The sequence below is a fragment of the Mesocricetus auratus genome, unplaced genomic scaffold (genome assembly GCF_017639785.1).
Source record: "Mesocricetus auratus isolate SY011 unplaced genomic scaffold, BCM_Maur_2.0 Super-Scaffold_100015, whole genome shotgun sequence".
Classification (NCBI taxonomy): Eukaryota; Metazoa; Chordata; class Mammalia; order Rodentia; family Cricetidae; genus Mesocricetus; species Mesocricetus auratus.
This window is the reverse complement of record NW_024429198.1, coordinates 63,749,934-63,776,382: the sequence shown is the minus strand read 5'-3', so window position 1 is coordinate 63,776,382 and position 26,449 is coordinate 63,749,934. Positions and strand designations below refer to the sequence as shown.

Below are 26,449 nucleotides of genomic sequence, written 5' to 3'. Positions count from 1 at the left end.
TTAGAGCTCCAGCATTTACTTCATGATCTGATTTGGCTTTAAAATATAGATATTTGCTTTACAGTTCCATGTAACTCCTTCTGCCTTTCCTCCCTGTCTCCATACATACACACACACACACTAAAAATTAAAAAAAAAACCCAAACCAAACCCCAAATTAGCAAACAAATAATCATAAAAGTCAACCAAAAAAGCGCCTCTACCCTCTGAGACATCTTCCTGGTCCTGTGAAGGTATTTCTTTTGGCCTCAGAACACAGTGGAAAATTCCCAAGACACTGAGTTCTTTGAAAAGAGAAAGTTTGGGAACTCCCAGTGTATGAAAAGTCCCCGCCACATCCCAAGGGCTCAACAAATGCTAAAAACTATTAAGGAGCTTTGCACGAGGGAGCACACTTCTTCCATTGCGTTCGTAGCCCCAGTGGAAGCGAAGTCAGAAGGAACAGCAGTTAAACACCGGAACACACCGGGAACGCCAGCCACTGAGAGAAGGTGTGGAAGACAAAGGGTCCTCGGGACGCCGGAGCAAGACCACCCAAGTGAGTAACCCTGGCCTCACCTTCACAGTCTGTTCTTAGCACCGTTCATCAAATCAGAATTTGCTCTCTCCAGAGGATTTTAGTGTTCCGTTCTGTTTCACCTCATTATATCATCCTGTTGTAGAATTTTTTTATTTTTTATTTTTTAAATTTTTTTTAAAATTTTTTTTTGAATTTTCGAGACAGGGTTTCTCTGTGGCTTTGGAGGCTGTCCTGGAACTCACTCTGTAGTCCAGGCTGGTCTCTAACTCACAGAGATCCGCCTGCCTCTGCCTCCCGAGTGCTGGGATTAAAGGCGTGTGCCACCAACGCCCGGCTCCCTGTTGTAGAATTGCTGCTTAAAAAAATGTCCCCTAGGCACCAGGCGGTGGTGGTGCACACCTTTAGTCCCAGTACTCTGGAGGCAGAGGCAGGTGGACCTCTGAGTTCCAGGCCAGCCTGGTCTACAGAGTGAGTTCCAGAGCAGGCTCCAAAGCTACAGAGAAACCCTGTCTTGAAAATAAAAAAAAAAAAAGAGGGAGAAATAAGAAAATGCAAATTAGTTTACTGAACATTGCTGCTTTTGAATCATCACAGAACCAACAAATGGTAATCTTCCAATATTTGGTCATTCAGAAGTTACGCAGGAGCTGGGGTGCGGCTCAGCTGGTCTGAAGCTGGCTGAGCCAGTTTGACCCCAACACGTCATAAACAAGGCACAGTGGGACCTGCCTGTAGTCCCTGCATTGGGGAAGTAGAGGAAGGAGGGTCACAAACTCATTCTTGGCTCCACGGATTAGTTTGAGATCAGTCTGGGATACAGCAAATAAATTAACAATAATTTAGAAGAAAATACGTGGTTGTGTTCCCTGTGGTCTGGAGCTGGGCCATGCTCCGCAGACATCCCGGTACGTTTGATGGCCGTGGTTGTTGTTTCTTGTTTGTAGACTAGCTCTTACCTAAGAGCCAATAGCTTTTTAGAATGGATTATGTTTCGGCCGGGCGTTGGTGGCGCACGCCTTTAATCCCAGCACTCGGGAGGCAGAGGCAGGCGGATCTCTGTGAGTTCGAGGCCAGCCTGGTCTACAGAGCGAGTTCCCAGGACAGCCTCCAAAACAATACAGAGAAACCCTGTCTCAAAAAACAAAAACAAAAACAAAAAAAAAGAATGGATTATGTTTCATCGATTCGTGTACTGTACAAATGTGTGCACGTACGTGTCAGTGTGCACATACGTGTCAGTGTGCATGTATGTGTCAGTGTGCACATACATGTCAGTGTGCACGTACATGTCAGTGTGCACGTACATGTCAGTGTGCACATACATGTCAGTGTGCAGTGTGGGGTCAAGAGGACAGCTTGACCCCACACTGGGAGTCGGCTCTCTTCCACCACGCAGGTCTTGGGGCTCAAACTCAGGTTTGCCAGGCTTGGTGGCAAGTGCCTTTCTTTACCAGCGGAGCCAGGCCCAGGGTTCACAGCTTTCACCTGTCAGGAAAACGTCAGTCTCCCAAACGGAGCCTCCCTCCCTTTCCATGGCTTTAATCGCTGAGCAGAGCTTTTGGAGCACACAGCCCTTTGTTCTCCGTCCTGTCAAGTTCGAGTCTTCCTAACAGGAAGATGGGTTTATTGAGGGATTTACTTACCGCAGAGTGCAAGCCATAAACTGGGATTTCTGTCTGATCATGCCCCCTTGCCCCTTTTACAAACTAGGATGTCTCTCAGCAGTGTTCGTGAAAACACGGAGGATGTGACTTATTGCTATGGCTTTTAGAAAATTAGTTGTTAAAACTACACACAATAAACCAGGAGCTAGCCAGGCGGTGGTGGCGCACACCTTTAATCCCAGCACTCAGGAAGCAGAGGCAGGTGGATCTCTGTGGGTTTGAGGCCAGCCTGGTCTACAGAGCGAGTTCCAGGATAGACCGGGGCCACACAGAGAGACCCTATCTCAAAAAACAAAACCAAATCAAAAACTAAAACCAAGACCAAAAAAAAAAAAATACCTACACACATACAAAATCCACAAAAAAACCCAACCCAACCCAACCCAAACCAACCCTCCCCAAAAAGCAGAAGCTGCTTCTTCCCAATATGTTTCAGGTTTTAAAATTTTAGACAGGATCTCAAAGGGCTGGCTAGTGCATGCACACCTTTAATCCCAGCACTGGGGAGGCAGAGGTAGACAGATCTCATCTCTGAGCTCCAGGCCAGCCTGGTCTACAGAGTATTGAGGACCCTGCCTCAAAGAAAGGGAAAAAAAATGTGCTGGATGCGTCAGGATAAGCAGAACTACATAGGGAGGCCCCGTCTCAAAAACAAAGAAACAAACTCAACAAAAAACAAACAAACAGCAGGACTGTAGAGACTGCTCTGTGGTTAAGAGCACTTGCTGCTCTTAGCAGAGGATTCGCAGCAGCTGTGAACTCCTGTCCTACTACGTCTGGCATTCATTCTCAGGACGTTTTGTTATTATTATTATTATTATTATTATTATTATTATTATTATTATTATTATTATTATTATTATGTCTTGTTTCTTCTGGCAATCCCACCGCAAGTTTGGAAAAAGACTAGGCATTTACTGGCATCGTCCCTTCCTGTCTCAACCCCAGAGTTAACAATCTGTCGCAGAGGGCTCTCAGATAATTGGGGGCGGGGCTTTTAGTACACGTGGGGATGCCTACTGAAAGGTGTGAGAGAAAGGTCTGCTGTTGCCCCCCAGCTACCCGTTTTCCTTATCTGAAAACCAGAGGCACCGAGGGAGGCAAGGAGGGGTAGCCTCCGCCAGCGTTTTGTCCCTGCAGAGGGGTTAAATTAGGCGAGCCTTGCCTTCGGCCAATGGGAGCTCGCCCTGATGATGTAATGCTTTCAGCCTGGGCTTCCGCGGCTTCTCCCTCTTGGCTTTCTGCGGGGGGCTGGGGAGGGGGCGACGCTTCTTTCCGGAGCCTGCAAGTCCTTCTGCAGCTCTCGCTGATGCTGAGTTGCCGGAGGCCCGAGGCCTTGCAGAAGAGCTCGTCCGGTTCTCCAAGTACCGGGAGGGTTCCCGGCGGCCAGAGGAAGACCCCACCCCGCACCCCGGCCGAGCGCTCGTCCTGGCAGCGCCCCGGGATCCGCAGCAGCCTTTCCCTCCGCCTTCTCCGCGGGGCTCCAAAGCCACCCCGCCCCCGCCCCACCCTCCGTCCACCCCCCTCCACCCCACCCTCCCTCCACCCCCTCCTTCCTCCACCCCACCCTCCCTCCATCCCCTCCTCCAGGGGCTTTGCTCCAGCCCCTTCCCGGACGCAAGCACAGGTGTTCGGGTGGTTGCTCGGGCCCCACGCATGCTAAACGCGAGCCCTGTCACTGCTCTCGGCCTGAGCTAGTGGCTGTCAGTAAGCTCGGGCCGCTTTCCTTACACTCAGAGGAGGGCGTGAGCCGGCATATTCAGTGCGGGTGGAACCTTAGGAGTTTCGGAGGAGAGCGGGGCCGCTAACTTTGGTTAAGACCCCTTTCCTATCCGACACTTGTAATTTGATGTTTCCTTATTTCCGTGACCAGCAATGTTTCTATGTGTAGCCCTGGCTGACCTGGAACGCACTCTGTAGGCCAGGCTGGCCTCGAACTCACAGAGATCTGCCTGCCTCTGCCTCCCGAGTGCTGGGATTAAAGGCGTGCGCCACCACAACCCTTATTATTATTGTGTGTGTGTGTGCGTGTGTGTGTGTGCGTGTGTGTACACATGGATGGAAGTGGCTGCTTCCCGAAGCGGGTGGTGACACTGTTTGAAACAAGGCAGCGGCAGCACCTGTCCTGCCTTTCACTTAAGCTTCACAAAATGACGCTCTGGGAGCCGAAGAGAGTGAAAGTGTCCCGGGAAAGTGGCTCTTCTCTCTGTGACTCGGTTTGACTGCTCTGAAGTAGGAGAATCGCCACCTACATACATGTGTACACCTGCACACCACATACGTACATGTGTACACATACACACCACATACATATGTACACACACCACCTACATACATATGTACACATGCACACCACATATGTACATGTGTACACATATACACCACATACATATGTATACACACCACCTACATACATATGTACGCATACACACCACATACATATGTACACACGCACACCACATACACACATATGTACACATGTACACTGTACCACATACACACACTACATACATATATATGTACATGTACACATCACATACATAACTATGTACACATGCACACTGTACGACATACACACACCATATATGCACCACATAATACAAATGTATGCATATACACATGCACGCACATACATACAAAACACACACATGCACACCACATACATACATAAGTACATATATATACTATACTATACACATATACACCACACACATACACACATACATATACACATATCACATATATACATTACACCATACACACGTACAAAATACATGTACACATACACATACAAACATACATACAGAACACACACATATACATTATACCACACACACATACAAAATACACGTACACTACACATACAAACCACATAACACATACATGCAGAACGCACATATACACACACACCACATACATACATACATAACATACATACATGCATGCATGCATGCATACATACACACATGTACTGCACACATATACACCACACACATACATATCATATGTATACTACACACGTGGCCTCCTGTGCCATCCCGGTCTCTTTCTGACTCACCCCACCCACCGACCGACAGAGCTCACTCACCCTTCCCAGATTAGATTGTCACGGGAAACAATAGACCAGGGAGAAAAACAGTGACAGAATCATGAAGGCTGCAGAAGTTCTCCCAGGGCTCCAGGCTGAGTCTGGAAACGTGCTGTGCACGCTGGAATCTGGGCACCGCAAACGGTGGTTGAGATGCCTGGTCTCCAGAGCGCAGCCCAGGCCCGACACCTTTTTCTCTGTGATTGTTGGGAAGTTTAGTCAGCTAGAGGTGGAAAGAACAGTGTAATGGGCTCTCATGTACACATCAACCAGCTTCTGTTTACCACACGGTGTCTCTCCAATGTTCCTGCAGTGACAGAGTTTAACCAACCAGCTTCAGTTTACACACGGGTGTCTCTCCAATGTTCCTGCAGTGACAGAGTTTATTGGTTTCTCAGATGTGACTGGTCTGAACCTTCTCTTTGAAGGACGGTAATTAATGTGAGCAGGTCAGAGAATCTTTTCTATTTTTGTTTGTTTGCTTGTCCTGGAACTTGCTCAGTAGCTCAGGCTGACCTCAAACTCACAGAGATCTGCCCGCCTCTGCCTCCCGAGTGCTGGGATAAAAGGTGTTCGCCACCAACGCCTGGCTCAGTCACTAGTTCTTACATCTTGGAATTCCTCAGGCCAAAAGGGGTGATCCAGTCCCTGGGAATCCTTGGACTGAATGCAATGAGCCCCTGTCTCCTCTCTTGCCATATCACTCTGGTCTCTACCTTCCTAGAGCTGGGATTAAAGGCATGTGACTCGCAATACTGGCATTAAAGGTGTGAGCCACCACAGCCTGGCTCTATTTCTCTTTTAGACCGGATCAATCTCGTATAGCCCAGGGTGGCCTTGAACTCACAGAGATCCACTTCTCTGCCTCAAGTGCTGGGATTAAAAGTGTGTGCCACCACTGCCTGGCCTCTGTGGCTAACTAGTAGCTAGCCCCACACTCTGATCCTCAGGCAAGCTTTATTCGTTAAAACAAAATATCACCCCAAGTTTTGCTATGTATCACTGGCTGGTCTGGAGCTATGTAGCCCAGGTTAACCTTGAACTCACAGCAATCCTCCTGCCTTAGCATCTTGAGTGTTAGGATTAGAGGTGTGCATTATCACACTCAGAGGAGATGGGGCCATCCTTTCATTCTGAGCTATTTACTGAGAGGATTAGCAAAGAATGACTTTGATTACATGAAAAAGAAGAGGCAGAGATTTGTTCTTTATACCCGTGGTGGGCAGTTCACCGGGGGCCGAGAGATGCCCTCCATGGTTAAGAGCACACACTGCTCTTGCAGAGGACCCTCGTTCAGTTCCCAGACGCTCACAACCACCTGCAAACTCCAAAGACCGTGTGGCACAGCGTCGTAATTCCAGCTGCTCGGGAGGTTTAAAGCAGAACTGAAAATTCAAGGCCATCTTAGGTAAAAAAGTGAGATCCTGTCTCAAAAATAAAAAGGGGGTGGGGTGGGTATAGGGTGAAGCTCCCCGTAAAAGCAGCATTTGAAATCCCAGGGTTCAACTCCCTGAAACAGACCTAAGATGTCCTGGACGCTGTCTGGAAAGATTATAGCACATTTGTGGGAGGAGAGTAGACTTATTTGTCAGGCTCTGGGCGATTATGATGCTGACTGAATGGGGCCAAGGTCTCTATGTTTCTTGGTGTTCCCATTTTATTTATCTTTGACCCTTGTCCCGTGGGCTGGTTCTTTATCTTCTAAGGGCAGAGATAAAAGAGCCAGCTAAGTCTGAGTCTGCCTGAACAGCCTTTTGGGCAGCCTTGCTTCTGGGGAAAGGACCGGATGATGGAAGTCCTCCATTGACTGAAATGCAAACCTGCTGGGATGGGCTGGGTGAGTTCCTTCCCTCTGAGGTCTCCCTGTGTGAGTTCAAGGAAGTTTTGGGGAAAGGCAGGGGAAAGTGAAGCTTTCAGAGTAAAATCGACTAGGGTTTGATTAGGTCAGTAGCACTTGGGAGGCTGAGGCAGGAGGATTGCCGAGTTCCAGCACAGCGTGTGCCGCATTGCAGGACCCTGTTTTAAAAAAAGAAAAGCCCCCATCTGAGGTGGAGGTGACTGGCTTACTGCCAAGTGCTCTGTGTCCATGATCAAAATGAGGAAACTGAAAGCAAAAAAACCAAAAAAAAAACAAACAAACAACAAAAAAAAAAAACAAACCAAAAAACAGGCGGCAGGTATGGGCGGGAAATTCACTAGCTGGGTGACACTGCTCTGCTGACCGGGGAGCAGATTTGCCCTCACTGGTGACCACAGAAACTCTGTACAATGCTCTAAGAAGCCCAATTAGATGAATATATGCCAGACGCGGTGGCTTGGGAGACTAAGGCAGGAGAATTGTTGTCAGTTTGATGCCAGCCTGGGCTACCGTAGTAAGTCCCAGCCCAACCTGTCAGGGTGAGAACCTGTCTCAAAAAATAAAATAAATAAATAAATGGATCATATACAGTGTTAATTGTTGGCCAAAGTTCAAGCAAAGGGTTAACTTTTTATTGTCTTGATTTTTCTCTTTTTAGGGTTTGCTTTGAGACAAAGTGTCCTATAGCTCTGGCTGGCCCATAAACTTGTATAGCTTAGGATGACCTTGAATTCCTGGTCCTCCCGCCTCCAGAGCGTTGGAATTGCAGGTGTGTGTAACCACACCCAGGCTAAGTGTCCGGCTTTTCTGCCGCGACTCCCTCGGTTGTTAGGGATTAGCTCTGTGCAAACAGGTGCTTGAGTACACAAGGCTCATCGCAGCGCTTTCCTCATGAAGAAGACCGGACACGTCCCTGTGGAATATAGTGTGTAAAGGTAGACGGGCGTTCTGGAGGCGCACGCCTTTAATCTCAGCGCTTGGGGGCACAGGCAGGCGGGTCTCCGTGCAGCGCTTGGGGGCACAGGCAGGCGGGTCTCCGTGCAGCGCTTGGGGGCACAGACAGGCGGGTCTCCGTGCAGCGCTTGGGGGCACAGGCAGGCGGGTCGCCGTGCAGCGCTTGGGGGCACAGACAGGCGGGTCTCCGTGGGCTTGAGTCCAGTCGGGTTCCGGATTAGCCAGGGCTGCGCGGCGTGTTCAACACAACACACCCCGGAAGAATAGATGGAATATTAGGGACACTTTTATTTATTTAAAAAAAAAAGGTGTGCACTTTTAGGCACGTGTGCAAGGTCATAGGCAGCTAGCACGACACCGTTCACAAGGTTTACTTCTGTAGGGAAGGGAGTAAAGTTTAGAGCTGAGAAACATTTTTTGTTGTTGTTGTTGTTTGTGAAACCCTTTTTATTTTGCCCGCGTATGCCCGTGCATCACATGTGTGCAGGAGCCTGCGGACAGAGTTGCAGATGGCCTTGCGGATGCTGGGGGACTGAGCCCCTGGTGGGTTCTCTGTAAGAGTGGTCAGCCTGCCCTCTTAACTGCGGAGCCATCTCTTCAGCTGTCTTCCTTTGCTTCTTCGAGACAGGGTCCTATTCTGCAAGGAGGCTGACCTCAAACTCATGGCAGTTTTCCTGCCTCCGCCTTCCAAATGCTGGCATTCCAGATATGAACTGTAAGACGGGGCATCCTTATGTAGCCCAGGCTGGTCCAGAACTTACTGTGTAGACCAGGCAGGCAGCCCTTAAATTTGTAGTGATCCCCCTACTTCTGCCTGAGGGCTGAGAGTACACGTGTGTGTTAATACTCTGGATCCTCAGAGTTTTGTTTTTTGTATGTTATCGTGTGGTGTGTGTGTGTGTGTGTGTGTGTGTGTGTGTCCATGGACGAGGTAGGTATTGTGAACCTTAGGCCTTACATATGCTAAGCAAATGCTCTGTGTCACTGAGATATACCTCACCTCTTATTGCCCATTTTTTATTTTATTTATTCACTCATTTATTTATTTAGGTTTTTGGTTTTTCCTGTCTTGGAACTCGATCTGTAGACCAGGGTGGCCTCGAACTCACAGAGATCCCCCTGCCTCTGCCTCCCGAGTGCTGGGATTAAAGGCGTGCGCCACCAACGCCCGGCTTTTATGGCCCATTTTTAATTGTTCTGAATTCCCAATTATTATAACATGGTCATTGTTTTGTGCCTAAACCCAGGAATATGTATTGCTTATAAGTCTATTTATTTATTGTATGTATGGGAACGTGTAACCCTGTGCTTGTATAGAGAGCAGCTAACTGCTTTTCTCCTACCTAATTGTGGGTACTGAGATAGATGGGTTGTCAGGCTTGGTGGCAGGCACCTTTACTGGCCTGGTCGTCTTTCTGAGATCATCTATTACTTTTGTGCTTGGAAAAATAGTGATGAAACTGGGCGTTGGTGGTGCACTCGGGAGGCAGAGGCAGGCGTTATCCCCGCGGGTTCGAGGCCAGCCTGGTCTACCTAGCGAGTGCTGGTCTTTCTGTGACCCCTCTTTAACTTCTTGCCTAGACCTAGCTTCACAGCTGGGTAAAGAGCGGTGGTTCTTCATGCCAGAAGCAAGGGAAAGTCTCCCCAGATAAAAGGTGACTGGAAGGAGAAAGGAGGCGGCGGTGGGGCGGGGAGGGGCGTGGGTGGGGCGTGGTGCGGGGCACAGTGGCGTGGTGCGGGGCACAGTGGTGTGCGTGCGTGGCTCTCCCAGTGCACGCGTGGCTCTCCCGGGCTCTTGGAAGGCAGAGGCGGAGGAGGGATCAGAGTTCAAGCTGCTCAAGGCCAGCTTGAGCCAAACGAAAACCTGCCAATAAAGAGTAAAGGGAACCGGTCACGCTACGGCTGTTGCCTTATAGGCGAGGCGCTCTGAAGATGACAGATTGTCCCCCCCTCCACCCCCGCTTCCCTTTAATGTTACCCCAGGCTCCTGAGGACTCAGAGGAACGGAGCACTGGCCCCTCAGTTCTTGCCCAAATGAAGAGTGTGGCACTTTCCCTGTTCCAATTCGGGCATTCATTTTTTTTCCAGTGTCCTTTTTGCACGCAGTCAGCCTGCTAGTCCTTCTCCAGCCTCTTCCTTTACAGGAGATCCTGGCTTCCCCCTCCGGGGTCTCTCTAGTCGGTCTCCCTGGGCTGCCACGACCGCTCGGATTTGTCTTTTAAAACTCTGCTTTTCTTCTACCGTCCCGGTTATTATAAAGCTCCTGAGTGCTCCCCAACAACTGGGACTACTCATCCCTCAACGCTTCTGACCCCTGACGTTTCTTTCTGCTGTCTCCAGAGACTGCAGAACAATGGAATAATGGGTTTCTCACTGTTTATTTTCTGGTACATGGGGGTCTATGGGCGTGAACACCGGGTAAGCCTCAGGAGATGCCCTCCAGGAACGCACAGTTCTTGAGGCTCCTGTATTACCTCGCTCACCTTAGACAGATCGGAAGGTTTTCTGGCAGCTCCTTCCTAACTCCTAAAAGGTCCTGGAAAAACTGTCCAGAGCATCCTTACCTGGGTCAGTGTTGGGGTCCCAGCCAGGTTGGGCAGAGGGGAAAATCCCTCTGTAGGTGGACTTTTTCTTGTACCACCAGCCAAATAACCATACAGAGACTTATCATTAATTATAAATGCTCGGCCAATAACTTAGGCTTCTTTCTTTCTTGCTTTTTTGTTTGTTTGTTTGTTTGAGACAGGGTTTCTCTGTAGCCCTGGCTGTCCTGGAACTCACTCTGTAGACCAGGCTGGCCTCGAACTCACAGAGATCCGTCTGCCTCTGCCTCCCGAGTGCTGGGATTAAAGGCGTGCGCCACCACTTCCTGGATGCTTAGGCTTGTTTCTAACTAGCTCTTATAATTTAAATTACCCCTCCCCCCCTTTTAATCTATGTACTACCATGTGGCTTAGCACCTTTTTTCAGCATGGCAAGTTCATCTTGCCTCTACCCACATCTCCTCTTGACCCCACCCTTCTCCATCCCAGAGAGCGCCCTCTCTGCCGGCAAGTCCTGTCTAGCCTCTTCCTGCCTGGCTATTGGCCCTTTAACTCTTTATTAAGCCAATAAGAGCAACCCGTCTTCATAGTGTACGGAAAAAGGATTATTCCACAATACCCCTCTGTGTGGCAGTGATTCCAGCTGGCCTGAGACTCTCCAGCCAGATTCTGTCTGCTCCTCAGCCATGAGGAGGATGGCCAGGAGCTGCTGGTATCATTCTAGGTCTGCTGGTGGTTGTGACAGACGGTCCTGAGGAGGCTGACGAGAGCCTGCTGTTTTCTAGAGAATGGTGGTTCTGAGTTTTCAAACGATAAAGATCAATCGTTGAAAAGAAGATGTCAGACTATGAAAGGGGAAGAACGAGAACTCCAGAGCTTGGGCCATATGTGTGTGTGAGTGTGTGAGTGTGTGTGAGTGTGTGAGTATGTGTGTGAGTGTGTGTGAGAGAAGTCTGTGTGTGTGAGAGTGTGTGTGTGAGTGTATGTGAGTGTGTGAGTGTGTGAGTGTGAGTGTGTGTGAGAGAGAAGTCTGTGTGTGTGAGAGAAGTGTGTGAGTGTGTGTGAGAGAGAGAGACAGAAAGAGACAGAGACAGAGAGAGACAGAGACAGAGACAGAGAGAGACAGAGAGAGACAGAGAGATCTCCCTTAGAAGCAGAATGGGGGAACTAACCCTGCTCCAGGGAAATTTGTCCCAGAGCCCTCAGCCAGAGCCACACCCTTTGTGTGTGGGGGAGAGGAGGCCAGGACACTATCTGCACTTCAGTGTAGCCAGAGGAACTATTTCCTTGGGGGGGTTGTCAGTTTCCTCTGGTGGGGCAGGGAGAACAGGCAGGGGTTTGGGTTTCTCTGGGTAACCTTGCCAAGACAATAGGATTCAGGTCCCCAGGGAGAACACACAGGTCTTAAGTCAAGGGCGTGGACTTTGAACCGGAGAGAGCCATTGGCCAATGTAGGGACATCGATCAGGGTGGCCAAAGTCTCTGGTCACCACGTTCCAGACAGCGTGAACCACCTGGGGGTCCAGAGATCATCACTGAGCCACCCAACTACAAAAGAGGCTAATCTATCTCACAGGTCCGGGGTTTCCCGGGTGAGTACAGACACCATACCAACGTCACTGAAGTGTTTTAGCGTGCGCACACACATACACACACACACACACACACACACACACACGCACGCACACACGCACACACTTCAGCGGTGTCTTGGGACTGCTCACTTCCCCTCTTAGTCTTAGTCAGGGTTTTATTGCTGTGAAGAGACGTCTGGACCACAGCAGCTCTCATAAAGGAGAACATTTCATTGTGGCTGGTTTACAGTTTTAGAGGTCTAGGCCGTTATCCTTATGGCAGGAAGCATGGTAGCAGGCAGGCAGACACGGTGCTGGAGAGGTAGCTGAGGGCTCTGCGTCTTCATTTGCAGGCAGCAGGAAGAGAAACACTGGGCAGGCTTGGGGAGTTAAGACCTCAAAGCCTGCCCCCAGGGACATATTTCCTCCAGCAAGGCCCTGTCTCCTAGTAGTGCCCCTCCTTAGTGACCAAGCATTCAAACACCTGAGTCTAAGGAGGCCATCCCTGTTCAAAGCACCACACCCTCCCATTGCACAGACTTCAGCCAGGGCTTCCAGTGACGTCTCACACATACCTGGACACTGGGCTGTGGCCAGCCTTTCCTAAGCGTGCTTTTCAGAAGGTGCCACAAACACACTCATCTCTGAGGAGATGATCCAGGCGACTTTCTGTAATTTCCCATTTAGGGTGGAGGCTCAGGAACCTCTGGGGCCACCTGGAGTAGAGGCAGGAGAAGCTCCCGGGGCCCTGGGATGTCTCAGAGTGCACACTTCTAGGAACTGTCTTTTGCCATGCTGTTGGCCCAGAGGGTGGAGTGGTCTGAGACCCCCCAGTATCTCAGTGTCTTAGCCTCTGGGGATCTTGCTGGTACCTCCAGAATGTTGTGAGGTGATCCCAGCCAGAGAACACACAATCCTGTGTGTGTGTGTGTGTGTGTGTGTGTGTGTGTGTGGCCTTTGCTATCCTGGAACTCGCTCTGTAGACCAGACTGGCCTTGAACTCACAGAGATCTGCCTGCTTTTGCCTCCTGAGTGCTCGGATTAAAGGTGTGCACCACCACTACTCAGGGCAAGAACGCACACTCTTTATTGCTGGCTAGCAGGTGCGTGGGAAACCTGCCCAAATCATGAAGCCCTGATCCTCACAAAGGTCTTTTATGCACAAAAAATCACATCCCGGTTGACACACTCGAGTGAGCAAGAATGGTTAGCAAGAGGCAGAACTACAGAAGCCAAAAAAAGCAAAGTTAGTGCGTTTAGGGGCTTTCCGGGGTCCTGGAACTAAGGACCAGGTCTTTAATTAAGTCTTTGTTCCTGTTTAGGCAGGTGTTGGCACAGCCGCTGGCCTGGATTCTAAGGTCAGAGTGGTGCCCCTCACACGGTGTTGTGCTAAGGCCTGGGAACTGTTACAAGCCCAGAGAACACTCTGCCCCTTGGTGAGGTCATCTTTTGCTGTAGGTTGTATTTTAGCGTCACAGCGTCCGTCTAGCAATCAGGGGTGACGGGGCAAAGTGAATGTAAATGAAGTTTTATTTTCTGCTTGTGGGTAGCCCCTCTGTGAGTTAAATGGATCTGGATTTTGGGCGAAGCATCTCTCAGGTCTGAACAAAGGACTTTCCCCATTCCCTTGGTTCTCCTGGAAGCTTCCGGGGAAAGTGTCCAGTAATTACAGGTAAATGCTTTCTGGCCTCCAGTAAAGTAGCAAAGGAACGTTAGAGAGGTGACCGTGTAGGGACACAAAGCCAGCTCTGGAAGATACCAGGTGAATGTAGGTCACTGAAGAGGAAGTCTTAGGCACAATAATGACGGTGCATTCACAGCAGGCAAGATCCGTGTCCTGAAGGCTAGAGTGCAAACGTATGTTTACTGCTGTTTCCAGCGCTTGGCACCAGGCCTGGCAGATCATACGTGCTCAGTAAATGTTATTTACAGCATGGATACTCCAGGAGAAAGAAACAATTAAGAAAACAAGGAACAGCCGGGCACACGCCTTTAATCCCAGCACTCAGGAGGCAGAGGCAGGCGGATCTTTGTGAGTTTGAGACCAGCCTGGTCTACAAGAGCTAGTTCCAGGACAGCCTCCAAAGCCACAGAGAAACCGTGTCTCGAAAAACAACAACAAAAAAAGAAAACAAGAAACAAATACCAAAACCTTACTCTAAAGGCCCAGCTGCTAGCACACCCTTTTAGTTGCAGAATTTCTACAGTAGAGGCAGGTGGTTCTCTGTGAGTTCTGGGCCAGCCAGGGATACATGAGACCCTGTCTGAAACACACACACACACACACACACACACACAAATAAATATCCATGCCCCCTTACTATAAAGTAACACATTTGGTAACGCCATGGGTGCCTCTTTTCGGGTTGAAGCAGAGTCTCATGTGGCACAGGTTGGCTCTGAACTTTCTATGTATCAAAGGCTGCCCTTGACTCCGGATCCTCCTTGCTCTGTTCTCAAATGCTGACATTACAGGCCTGGGCCACCATACTAGACTCTTTCTTTCTCTGAGACAGGGTCTCACCATGTAGACTTGGCTGGCCTAGAACTCACTATCTGGATCAGGCTGGCCTTGAACTCATAGAGATCCACCTGCCTCTGTCTCCTGGGTGTTGAGATTAAAATCATATACCATTACACCTGGTTAATGCTCTTATGATTTCAATGGGTGTTTTCACAGTAGTTGTCTCCAGTTATACCCTCGGAGTAAGACTACAGCCTGTAAGCATCTGACTATCAGGTTGATACAGGCAGGGCTCCGATGAGGGAAGGATAGAGAGGAGCCAGGATGGTCAGACACCAGACCCCAGGGCCTCTGAGGAAGAGATGGGCTCTGCAGAATGGTAAGACCATTCCAGGCTGAGAAGGCAGACAAAGGTTTATTGTTTTGTGAAGGTCACAATATGAGCCTCCATGGATACAAAGAGAGGGAGAAAAAGAAAGGAACATCTATTCATTGATATTTATTTAACTTATTTATTTCTAACAATATTGTTAAACTGTAGAAAATAGACTATCATAGGCATTTATTTCATCAAGAAGCCAAAACAAATTTGTCTACACCAAATGCTCACATTATTGCCATACAAAGACTTCCAAATTATGAGGCCAAAAGTGTGGACTTGGCAGAGACGAGCATTACTGTCAATTGTTCCAGCGCCTCAGACGTGGTGTGGCTGGCACCGGGGGCTCCAGGAGTGAACACAGCCGCTGAGACCCACATTTGTGTTGACTTTGGTCCTATTCCAAAGCGGTTCAGTTTTAGGAGATGAAGCCTTTTCAGGACAGAGATCGTTACTGCTATCCCCCAGCTCTTCATAGTGGCTGCTGCGGAAATCTGTATTAAGGACTTAAAGCACACAAAGGTTGCTTTGGGTTGCTACGAGCAGAACAGTGCCTGCCATTTTTCTGAGCGCTGGCGTGGGATTCGTACACTCTGGAACAGCCTCTTCTCTTTGCGGCTGGTAGTGTTGTTCTGTTTATGAAGAACACACATTCTTGCACTGGTACAATGGTCCTGGGTGAAGGGGGCACAGACTGACTCCTTGTGCATTCCCCAGCGGAGGCAGCATTGTCGCTCCCGAATGGTGAGCTGCTTCTCTTTATCGGGAGACTGTACGTTTGATATGGTGAGCTGCTTCTCTTTATCGGGAGATTGTACGTTTGATGGGTTCTTAGGGTTTGCTCTCTTCACAAGAGAGTCAGGAACTCCCTGGGAAGGGGAAGTTAATGAGCTAAGTGTGATTGGTTTGGACAGCATCCCGCTGCTCCTCAAGAATCAGAGTTGACCATCTCCTTTCCCTACTTGGTAATGCCTCCCTCCATCCTCGCCCCAGACTGCCCGTGTTCTCTCGTCCGAATCTAAAGTCAGGCCTTGTTCTACAAGCAGGAGTACAGCCGTTCTTCTAATTAGGGAAAATCAGCTCTTCCTTCTTCCCTTCTCTTCCCCCCCCCTTTCCTTCTCTCGCCTCCCCACCCTGGCCCTGCCACCCCCAGACAGGGTCTTTCTAGGTAGTGAGGCTAGATTTGAACTCACTTTGTATCCCAGGCTTACAGTGATTCTCCTGTCTCAGTTTCCTGAGCACTGGGGTCGTAGGTGTCCATCACCATATCTGGCAGGAAGAAAAGTCTTTGAGGTTCAGGAGATCTAAAAAATAGCACCAAGAGCCGGGCGGTGGTGGCGCACGCCTTTAGTCCCAGCACTCGGGAGGCAGAGGCAGGCGGATCTCTGTGAGTTCGAGGCCAGGCTGGACCGACAGCCTCCAAAACAGAGAAACCCTGTCTAGTAAAAACAAACAAACAAACAAAAAAAATAGCGCCAAGAAGCCAAGAGTTTTGGGTTCTTGGTTTTCATTTGAAAGCAAATTGACTAGGGATAGGGTAGATGGCACACAGTTTTGGGTTGGTTCCCTGCATCAAACAGGGCCAGGTGTGGTGGCACACGCCTTGAATCCCAGCACTGCAGAGGCAGAGGCAGAAGGATCTCTGAGTTCAAGGCCAGCCTGGTCTACAGAGTGAGCTCCAGGACTACATAGAGAAACACTGCCACAAAAGCAAAGCAAAACAAAACAGAAAGCTCATAGACAGACAGATGGATAAACGTTTGGTGACTTCTGGGAAGAGTCTCACACAGGGATTTATCCCTCGCAATAGCTACAGAAGCAAAGTCTTTCCAGAGATGTTTCCTGGGGTCAGAGCAGGAGAGAGATGGAAAAATACTGCAGCGTACTGTTTATTACCTTTAATGTACCGATTCACATTAGTTTCCTATTTAGCCAGTAGGACCCCTCAGACACTTGATCAGTGCCATTAAGGCTAGTAACAGGGTCTAGAACTCAAACGCAAGTTTTCTTATTCTAAGTTCAGAATGCCTATGTACTAAATGGAGTGTATTTAACTTTTTAAGTTACAGAATTAGGGATAGAAATGCCTTTTTGTGCTTGGCAATCCTTTTTTTTTATTTAGAAACAATCACTTTACACATCAACCCCCCCCCCACACACACACACAATGGCGATCTTGACTAAGCAGAACTGACTGGGGCTGGATGATATCAGTAAGGACAAGGAGACAGTCGCTTCTGAGTTTCCTCTTAGAGGCAGAAGAGATGGGCATAGAAGCCTGCTCCATGGTGAAGAGCTGAGGTGAATGAGAGGAGTCATCTGTTTCCATTCTCTGCATGGGGTGGTAGGTGACAAAAGACAGCTGTGTCCTGACTTCAAGCCCCATCCCAGGCATACCTGTGACCCCTGGGAGGCAGGCATGCCTGGCATCTGGGACATTCTCAGTGCAGCAATTATTTATTCCCTCGCCAATGATCTGATGCCCAGTCTTACCTCTGAGATACAATACTACCTGAGTTCAGGGAACTTGGGTGGGTTACTTGTTTTACTGTGTTAAAAGTGACGTCAGAAAGAAAAGGTGAAAGGCAGCCTGTTCCTAATAGTGAGTTTCCTCATCTGGATTAACTTGAGGGGCCCTTAGAGACACACAGGCTTGACAGGCTTGGTAACTTCTTTTTTTTTTTTTTTTTTTTGGTTTTTCGAGACAGGGTTTCTCTGTGGCTTTGGAGGCTGTCCTGGAACTCACTTGGTAGTCCAGGCTGGTCTCGAACTCACAGAGATCCACCTGCCTCTGCCTCCCGAGTGCTGGGATTAAAGGCGTGCGCCACCAACGCCCGGCTACTTGGTAACTTCTCATCCTGACTAAATAGTTATGATTTCAACTAGGAATATATAAAAATATGAGTTCTAACTTAGCATGACTGCATACCCCTATAGTCCCACACTCAGGAGGTGATGAGAGCAGGAAGATCAGGAGTTCAAGCTCAGCCTGGTCTAAAAGAGACTGTCTCAAAAACAAAAGACAAAAAAAAAATACCCCGAACCAAACCAAAATATGACTTCTATGCCTAGGTATAGATAAAGCATTCATAAGAAAAAAGAAAAATCTATATAATTTTGAGACGTGACTGCCGAGCTTATACAACTATATTACATAAGAAGTTATATTGTTGGGCTGGAGAGAAGGCTCAGTGGTTAAGAGCACTGGTTGCTCTTCCAGAGGACCGGAGTTCAATTCCCAGCAACCACGTGGCGGCTCACAACTGTCTGTAACTCCAAGATCTGACACCCTCACACAGACATACAAGCATGCAAAAGACCGGTGCACATAAAATAAAACATAAACCATTTTTGAAAAGGGGGGGAGGAAGAAGTTATATTCTCAGCCAGGGGGGATGACTTAGCTGGCAAAACTACCTGGGGGCAAGCGTGATGAATCCCGGGACCCATATTTCGGAAGGGAAGTAAGTTGTCTCTGACCACCACACAAGCGAGTGATCCCTCCCCAAGTGAGTCAGAGTAAAACACGTCCTGTGCTACGTAGGAGATACAGCAGCATCCCTGGTGGTTACTACTCCCTGTGCCCCACGTTTATCTACCAGCAACACATCTGTGCACTGTCTCCAAACGTCCCGGTGGAGAGCTGCTGTTTTTAATTAAGGGCATTTTTATGCATGCGTGTGGAGAGGGGGCAGTGTGCTGTGGCATGTGTGTGAGGTCAGAGGGCAACGCTGTCAAGTCAGTCCTCTCCTTCACCTTTACGTGGGTGCTGGGGATTGCACTTGGGTCTCCAGGCTCATATGGGGCTGTCTTGTCAGCTGGTGCACTGCTGTTTTAATGGAAGGACCAAGGTGTGACAACTCTCCCGGATACCCCCTCCCCGAATCACTTTCTAGAAATTCTAGACAACAGCAGGACTACAGCACTAGCTATGGATAGTTAAGAGGTGAAGTAAGGACTACTGAGAGGATTTCTTTGGGGACTGCAGCTGTATGCTGCCAGAGGCTGGCAGCTACCTGCCGCTTACCTGCAGCAGGTGGCAGGGCCTCAGGGGACCACTCAATACGTGCCACGCGTTTCCTGCAGTGAGAGGGTGCAATGGGCGGTGTCTGACTCCCAGGGCTCACAGCTCTTCTGGCAGCAGACCAGAGAAATGCTGAGTTCAAGCTAAGGTGGGACTGCCTGCCCAAGTTTGGGAAAGTCCATGTGCGCTTCCTGTGGTCCCAGTGAAGGCTGTGCAGAGCTACCGTCAGCAGGGTCTTTCAGACACTGCACAGCTGTTACACTAATGCTAGCGGTGACAAACACCCCCAGGAAAACGGTCAGAAGTAACCGCGCGCGCGCACACACACACACACACACACACACCCCTGCGAGGAGGAGGCTATGGAGGATGGATCTTGTACAATTGCTGTACAATGATAAGGGGTGGCTCAGGCCCTTATGTCGTATCTGATACGGCGGGCCCCCACAAAGGCAAACAGTCTGCAACAGCGGCTGAGGGAGAAAGCAAAACTGTTTCTAACACAGTGTTTCTGCTCAGATAAAGGGAGTTAGGAGTGAGAAATGATGGGGAAGACAGGCCGTGCTGGCCTCTGAATGAAGTTATAAAGATGAAGTTATAAAAACATCATCCATCAGCTTTAAAGGTCTATGCCCAGGGAGTATTACTAACTGATCACCTAGAAGAAAAGACCTTTTTTTGCACTGTAGCATGAATAATAAAAACCCAGCCAGACATTGGGGTTCAAGCTGAAGACCAGAAAAGCAAAGCAGCCAAGCCAGTAGAGAGTTCTCACCTCTGTCAATGCTCAGACCAAAGGGGCGACCCTGTCCCCAGTGTAACCGCTCTCCACCACCACACCGAGTGCACTGACCTCCTGCCCTATATTCCTCTCTAGTGCTGGGACTAAAGGCTTGTCACCCAAGTGCTGGGATCAAGGGTGTGAGCTCTGCGTCTCTTTTAGACTGATTCACTCTCTTGTAACCCAGGGTGGCCTCGAGCTCACAGAGATCCATCTGTCTCTGTCTCCCTAGTGCTGGGGTCAGAGGTGTGGCCACCACTGCCCATCCTCTATGGCCCGTCCTCTATGGTTGACTTGTGGCTTAGCTCTGCACTCTGATCTCCAGGCAAGCTTTATTTGTTAGATTGCAAACAATATATCACCACCACTCTCCCCTCCCTGTGACTCTAGCTAGCAAGGCGCAGGAGGAGAAAGACTAGCCAGGGTTAGGGGCTGTGTCTGTCCCTCTCTGCAGAGGGATCAGCAAGCCTGTTGTCCCCAACAGGGAAAAACTTCAGTTTTTGTGGTTCAGCCACCATAGGGCTTTCTATCCCTAAGAGAATTACAAAATTCATGGACATCCTTGGGTTTTCAGTTAGGTGGATGGTCTATTCCCACTGTAGAAATTCAAAGGGTTGGTAAAAGAAAGCTCTTTTTTTAAAAAATGAAATAAAAAGATGTCATTGTGTGTGCAGGTGATATGTGTGTTTATGTGCATGTGAGCACATGTGTGTGCATGTGAGCACGTGTGTGTGCACACGTGATGTGTGTGCATGTGATGTGTGTGTGTGCAGGCCAGAGGACGACTTTGGGGGTCAGTTCTTTCTTGTGCCTTCCACCTTGTTGAGACAGGGTCTCCGGTTTCTCCTGCTCTGCCACGCCAGGTTAGCTGGCCCGTGAGCTTCTAGGCATCTCTCCTGTCTCCACCTCCCATGTTGCTAGAGGAGTGTTGGGGTCACAGATGTAGCCAGCTCTCTGTGGGTCCTGGGGACTGAGCCCAGTTCTCAGGCATGTGCAGCACATGCTTCTAGCTGCAGAGGCATCTCCAGGCTAGTCTTTTCACTTGCTTGTTTGGTTTTGTGAGGCAAGGTTCCCTAGGCAGTTCCAGGTTGTCTGTGAACTCAGTGATCCTCAGGTCTCTGCTCCCCATTGGGATTTTAGGCCTGTGCTGCGACTTCTGACAAGTTTGTTATTTTAAAAATTATAGCCCACATGCTCTGTATACTGAATAGTCTAAGATTATTAAGATCCAGAATTTGTTTTCTAATGCATATCCGCCAGTGAATCAAGTCACTAGTTACTTGAAAACCTGTGCTTTAATGCTGGAGAAGTAGAGGCACCAGAAACACACGTCTTGAACTTTGTACAAAGCACCTACTACAGTCAGTATTGCCAAGGAGGGCCTGTGCTAAGTGGGCCAGAACTTCTGGCTCTCTTAGGCATTACTGATGACTTTTACCTGCGTATGATTAAGCGTTTGAAGCAATCATTACCGCTCCTATTTTCCAACCATGGCCTTACAGGTAAAGGCCTTATTTATAATGTGTAACCTGGTGAAATTATTTTCTCAAAAACATTTCTACATTTATTTACTCATTTATTAACTGAATGTGCGGGTCTGTGCCACAGGGTGGGCAGAGGTCGGAGGGCAGCCTGTGGGAGTTTTCTCTGTTGTATGGGTTCTGTATATGAGACTCAGGCTTGGAAGCAAGAGTGGGCCATCTCAAGCTCAGCCTGCTGGGATTTTCAATTCACAGTCTTGTGAAAATTTCCAGTGTTTTAAAATCCTCTAAGCATTAGGAAATGTCTGACAGAAATTAGCACGAGTATATTCCCAGAAACCATATTTGAGAAAATGTTGTGAAAGCTGAAAATATATTGTCTTTTATCAACAGCTCTTTAAAAAACAAAACTGTTAGTTCCTTAAGTGTTGGGCCCCAGCCCCTCGATCTCTGTGCATTGCTTGTCAGCTGACAGCCACAGGTGCATCCTGCCCTCTAGTCCTGGCTTACAGCCCGGCCTTGCCCACCTGACGTCAACGTTTAGTACCAGGAAAACAGGGACTCTGACACCTGGGGTTTCTCCACTGTGCTGTAAGTCTGTATACAAGGCTGCTCTCTGCTTGCAGTAAGTGCACACGCACGTTCTCTTAGCACCAATGGCCGGACGACTTGTCTTTCATTTGAGTCTCCAGACCTTCGACTGACGCATTAGCCTTGCTTGTGGAGTGGACGGCACGCTGAAGAGTTTCATACAGTGTATTCTGATTATTCACCCTTTGTACCCTTTGCCTCCACATCATCTAGATCCCCACTCCTTCCCCACCCACCTAAACCTCACGCCCTCTCCCTGCCCCCCTTTGTGGACAGGGTTCCTCTGTGTAGTCTTAGCAATCCTGGAACTCACTCTGTAGACCAGGCTGGCCTCGAACTCAAGAGATCCACCTATCTCTGCCTCCCAAGTGTAGGTAAAAGGTGTGCACCACCACCACCCAGTGTGTCCTCTTTTTTAAAAAAATTAATATATATTTAAAGACATCTTATATACGTTAATATATATTATATATGTTTTCCTCTATATAGAGATCGCCTGCCTCTGCCTTCTGACTGTTGGGATTAAGGCACACACCACCAAACCCAGCAAACCCTACAGCGCCCTGTATTTCAAAGCAGTCTCTCATCCAGGTACTGACCAGGCCCGTTCCTGCTGGGCTTCTGACATGGAATGAGATCTGTCGCTCTCAGGGAGGTTCGGTCATCGTTGTTGGCCTTTTTTGATGCTGGCTCTCATGCGGTCCCGGCTAGTGAGGATGGTCTTGAACTTGTGATCCTCCTGCCCACCCAGTGGATGGAGCCTGATTTATAAATCTAGCTGAAAGCCACACAGCTCGATAGCCAGTTTTCACTGGGTTCCCTGGACAATCCCATTCCACTGGGTGTTGTGAGAACTTGTTTGAGTGATGGAAAGGCTACTTGCTGAGTTTGACATTGGAGCATGGGACTTTGTGTTTATCCAGGCAGTACAGAATTTAAGTTTGCTAGGATATAAACTCCCTGGGTCTTATTTGCTAATGTCTAAAGAGGCTGGAAGGTAGTCACATGCTCATGAGTATTCGTTGAAGGAGTGACTGTTTGAGGACTGAAATTTTCTTTTGAGCCTCAGGTGGGGCTCACAGCTGTAGTCCCAGCACTGGGACAGGCAGATTCCCAAAAGTTCCAGCCTAGGGTATAGAATGGACACTCTGCTCACAAACAATATAAAGTCTTTTTTTTTTTTTTGAGGGGGTGGTACTGAGGATTAAGTGCTTGTCCGCTGACCTACACCCCAGAACTTTGACTTAGGGTTTTTGCCCTGATATTGGGGTGTATGATCCCAACCATCAGAAACAGCTGCCTCCTTTTCTGGACAGAGTGGAAATCCCACTGAATGATGTACATGAGTGTGCGTATGTGCACACACACAAATAATTTAAAGGTTTAATTATATGTATATTTCTGTGACTGTAGGTGCCTATGGGGGCCAGAAGAGGGCGTCAGATCCCCCTGGCGCTGGAGTTACAGGCAGTTGTGAGCTGCCTAGCAGGGGTGCTGGGAACTGAACTCAGTTCTTCTAGGAGAGCAGGAAAAGCTTTAGAGCAAGCAGTGGTTCTCAACATGCGGGTCACGACCCCTCTGGGGTTGAACGGCCCTTTCACAGGGGTTGCTATCAGATATCCTGCGTATCAGATACAGTATGACTCATAACAGCAACAAAATTACGGTTCTGAAGTAGCAACAAAAACGGTTTTATGGCTGGGGGTCACCACACGCGAGGAACTGTAAGGAAGGCTGAGGACCACTGCCTAGACCTGTCTCTCCAGGCCCCGCAGTATACTGCTGCTCAGATTCTGTGATTCTAGACTTCTCGTGGGCCCCGCCCTTCAGTTATGACAGCATCCTGGGCATGTGACCCTCAGGTTACAGGTGATTCCAGTCTCCCTGATGAAGCTGGCAGCCGCTTTGGTCTCTGTAGCATTTACAGAGCGATCACTGCACTGGGTGACTTTTTATTTCTATAAATCTTTGTGGGTTTTTGAGACAAGCTAGTCCAGGTTGCCTTAAGCGCATTCATTAGGTAGCTCAGGTTGGCCTTGAGCTCCCAACCCCCCAGCCTTTAACCCCCGCAAATGCTGGGATTGTCAGAATGAATGGGATAACCACATCTGGCTGGTGACTTCTCATGAATCGTGTGCCAAGGTCTCTGAACTTTTTTTTTTTTTAAACGTTTTCCGGGTTACTGACTTCTGACAAAGGCAGGTAGGTAGGGAACGGCTTTTTTTTTTTTTAATTATCTTTGTTGCCTTTTGAGGTAGCTCAGGATGCTTCTGTACTTGTCATATACATAGCCTAGGCTGGCCTCCAACTCGAGGTGGTCCTCCTGCCTCGGCTTCCAGAGTGCTGCGATTAGAGTTGGGGATAGTGGTTTCTATCTTAGAAAGGAGACTGTAGTTCATTCACCTCGCCGGACACTACTGCGTTTTCCTCCACCACGTAGAAGTCCTTCCGCGAAGACACGACCCCGCGGGGGTCACGTCAGCGAGGCTGCTGCGAGGGGGGGGGTTGGCCTCGGTGGCCGCCCGAGCGAGGTCACAATCGCGGGCTCCGTAACGCCCGCCCTGTGGGGCTCCGGGCGAGCGCCAGAGGCTCTCTTGCGAGCCAGCAGCCCGGTAACGTGGGTCCTCCGCCCCCTCCCTGCAGGCGGCAGGCTCGGCAGGCTCCCCGGGAGTCGTCAGGGCTGCGTAGGGGCGGGGCGGGGGTGGGGTGGGGAGGCAGGGGCGAGGCGCGGCCCCAGGAGCCCCCTCACCTGACCCGGATGGCGGGCAGGAAGAGAGCGGTCCTCGCCGTGGAGTGCCGGCTTCCCCCCAACCTTGTGCGGAGCTCGGGGCGCAGCTCGGCAGGCACCAGGCGCCCCCCCCCCACGACACACGCAGCCCGGGCCCCCGGGACCTGGGGCGCCCCACGAGGGGGCGGGCGCGGGGCGGAGCTCGCGGCGCCCGGGTCCGCGCGAGCTCCGCCCCGCCCCGCCTCCTTCCCCGCGTCACTTCCGGCCCCGGCCGCTCGCCTCTCCCCCTCCGCCCTGCTCCCCTCCCGCTCGCCGTTAGGGAGGCTCTGCGCCTCAGCCGCCGCTGCTCCCGCCGCCGCCCTCTTCTCCGCGTCCGCCGCCGCCCGGGGTCTCCGGGGAGTCGCTACCGGGCTGGCCCCGCGCCGCTTCAGCCTCGCGCTCGAAGCCGCCTCGTCGGGAGGAGCGCCGCCGTCCGCCGTGCCGCTTCGGGACTCCGTCCTCGCCTCGCCGGCGTCGCCCAGGGTTCTGGAGAAGCGGCCGAGGCCGGGGAACGGGGCTCCGCGGTTCCAACGGTGGGTGAACGGGCGGGCGGGCGGGCGGGGGCCGCGCATGCGCCGCTGTCTGCCGCGGCGCTCTCCCTCTCCCTTCCCCTCCCCTCCCCGGCCTCCAGCCCCGCAGCCCTGAGTCCCCACCCGCCAGGCGCTGCGGACCGCGTGGGGGGGGTGGGAAGCCCGGAGACGGAGGCGCAGCCCTCGGGTGCGGGGAGAGACGTCCAGCCGAGGGGGCCCCGGCCCCGCCGGGGAGAGGAGGAGGGAGGGGCGGTGGCCCTGGCCGTCGGGGGTGGGGGGTGTGGCAGCCTCGGCTCTGCAGCCGCTGCAGTGCGCGCCCGCGGGGCTGCGCCTCGCCTCGCCTCCCCTCCCCTCCCCTCTGCCAGGCTCGTCCGCTCGCCCCCTTCCCCCCTTCCGCGCCCGCTTCCTCCGAGCCGGGCAGAAGAGTCGGTGGTTGCAGGGGGGGGGGGAAAGTGGTTTTTATTTTGGGCTCCACTGCATCACACCCCACACCCCCCACTTTTTTTAAGGGTCACGTGAGATTGAGTGGTTTGCTGCTGACTTCCTTAAGTCGCCCAGAGAATGTAGCCAAAAATTGGGCTGTCGGCGCCCCGGGGCCTCGTTTCTCTAGGGGAGCCAGCCGGGTCCCGAGGGGGGGGTCCTCCCTTACCCCGGTCCCCGGCCAGATGAGATGATAGGAGGTGGCACCCGCTGGCTCACTTGGCCCAGCGCGAATTGCCCCACGCCCGCCCTTTGTGTGTAATCAATGAAACCCCAAACTGACTTAGAGGAAAACTGTTGCATAATTTCGTCCTGTTTTCCTATCGGGCCTTCTTCTAAGTCAGCCCGGAGGAGGAAGCAATGGCAACCCCGGGCTCGGGTCCACTTGGCTGTTTAGCTTTCGGTAGCCGCGGCAGGCAAGTTTGCAGGAGGTCTGCTAGAGGGCGGTTTTGGATCTCAACTCTCTGGGCGTGCGTGGGTTAGTGCGAAGTTGTGCCTTCAAATCCCTCCCCTTGTAACCTCGAGGTACTGCTGTTTGGCCTGGGTTTGCACTCTTAGTAAATAATTGTTGAACGACCTGGTCATTATCTGTTTGCCTTTTAGGTGCCTTCTCTTTATCTTCTTTTGGTTTTTCCGAGACTGGGTCTTTCTGTAGTTTTGGAGCCTGTCCTGGGAACTCTATAGTTAATCAGGCTGGCCTTGAACTCACAGAGACCGCCTCTTTATCCTTTTAAATTAGGACATTTTCTCC

General features: G+C 50.4%; 1 protein-coding gene across 9 annotated transcripts in view; it reads left to right on the top strand.

Annotated features, from left to right (window-relative positions):
* The first annotated feature begins 413 nt into the window (after positions 1 to 413).
* Positions 414 to 26,449, top strand: part of Fam13b (family with sequence similarity 13 member B) — an 82,566-nt gene continuing 56,530 nt past the window's right edge. For 6 of the 9 annotated variants that reach the window (XM_040758071.1, XM_040758070.1, XM_005065294.4 and 3 more), the window contains exon 1: positions 25,082 to 25,221. The gene's annotated coding sequence lies outside the window, so the exon portion shown is untranslated. Of the gene's footprint in view, positions 539 to 7,013; positions 7,110 to 15,812; positions 15,831 to 25,081; positions 25,222 to 26,449 lie in introns of those variants that run through there. The other 3 variants (XM_021234487.2, XM_040758067.1, XM_040758068.1) reach the window with 3 other exon arrangements.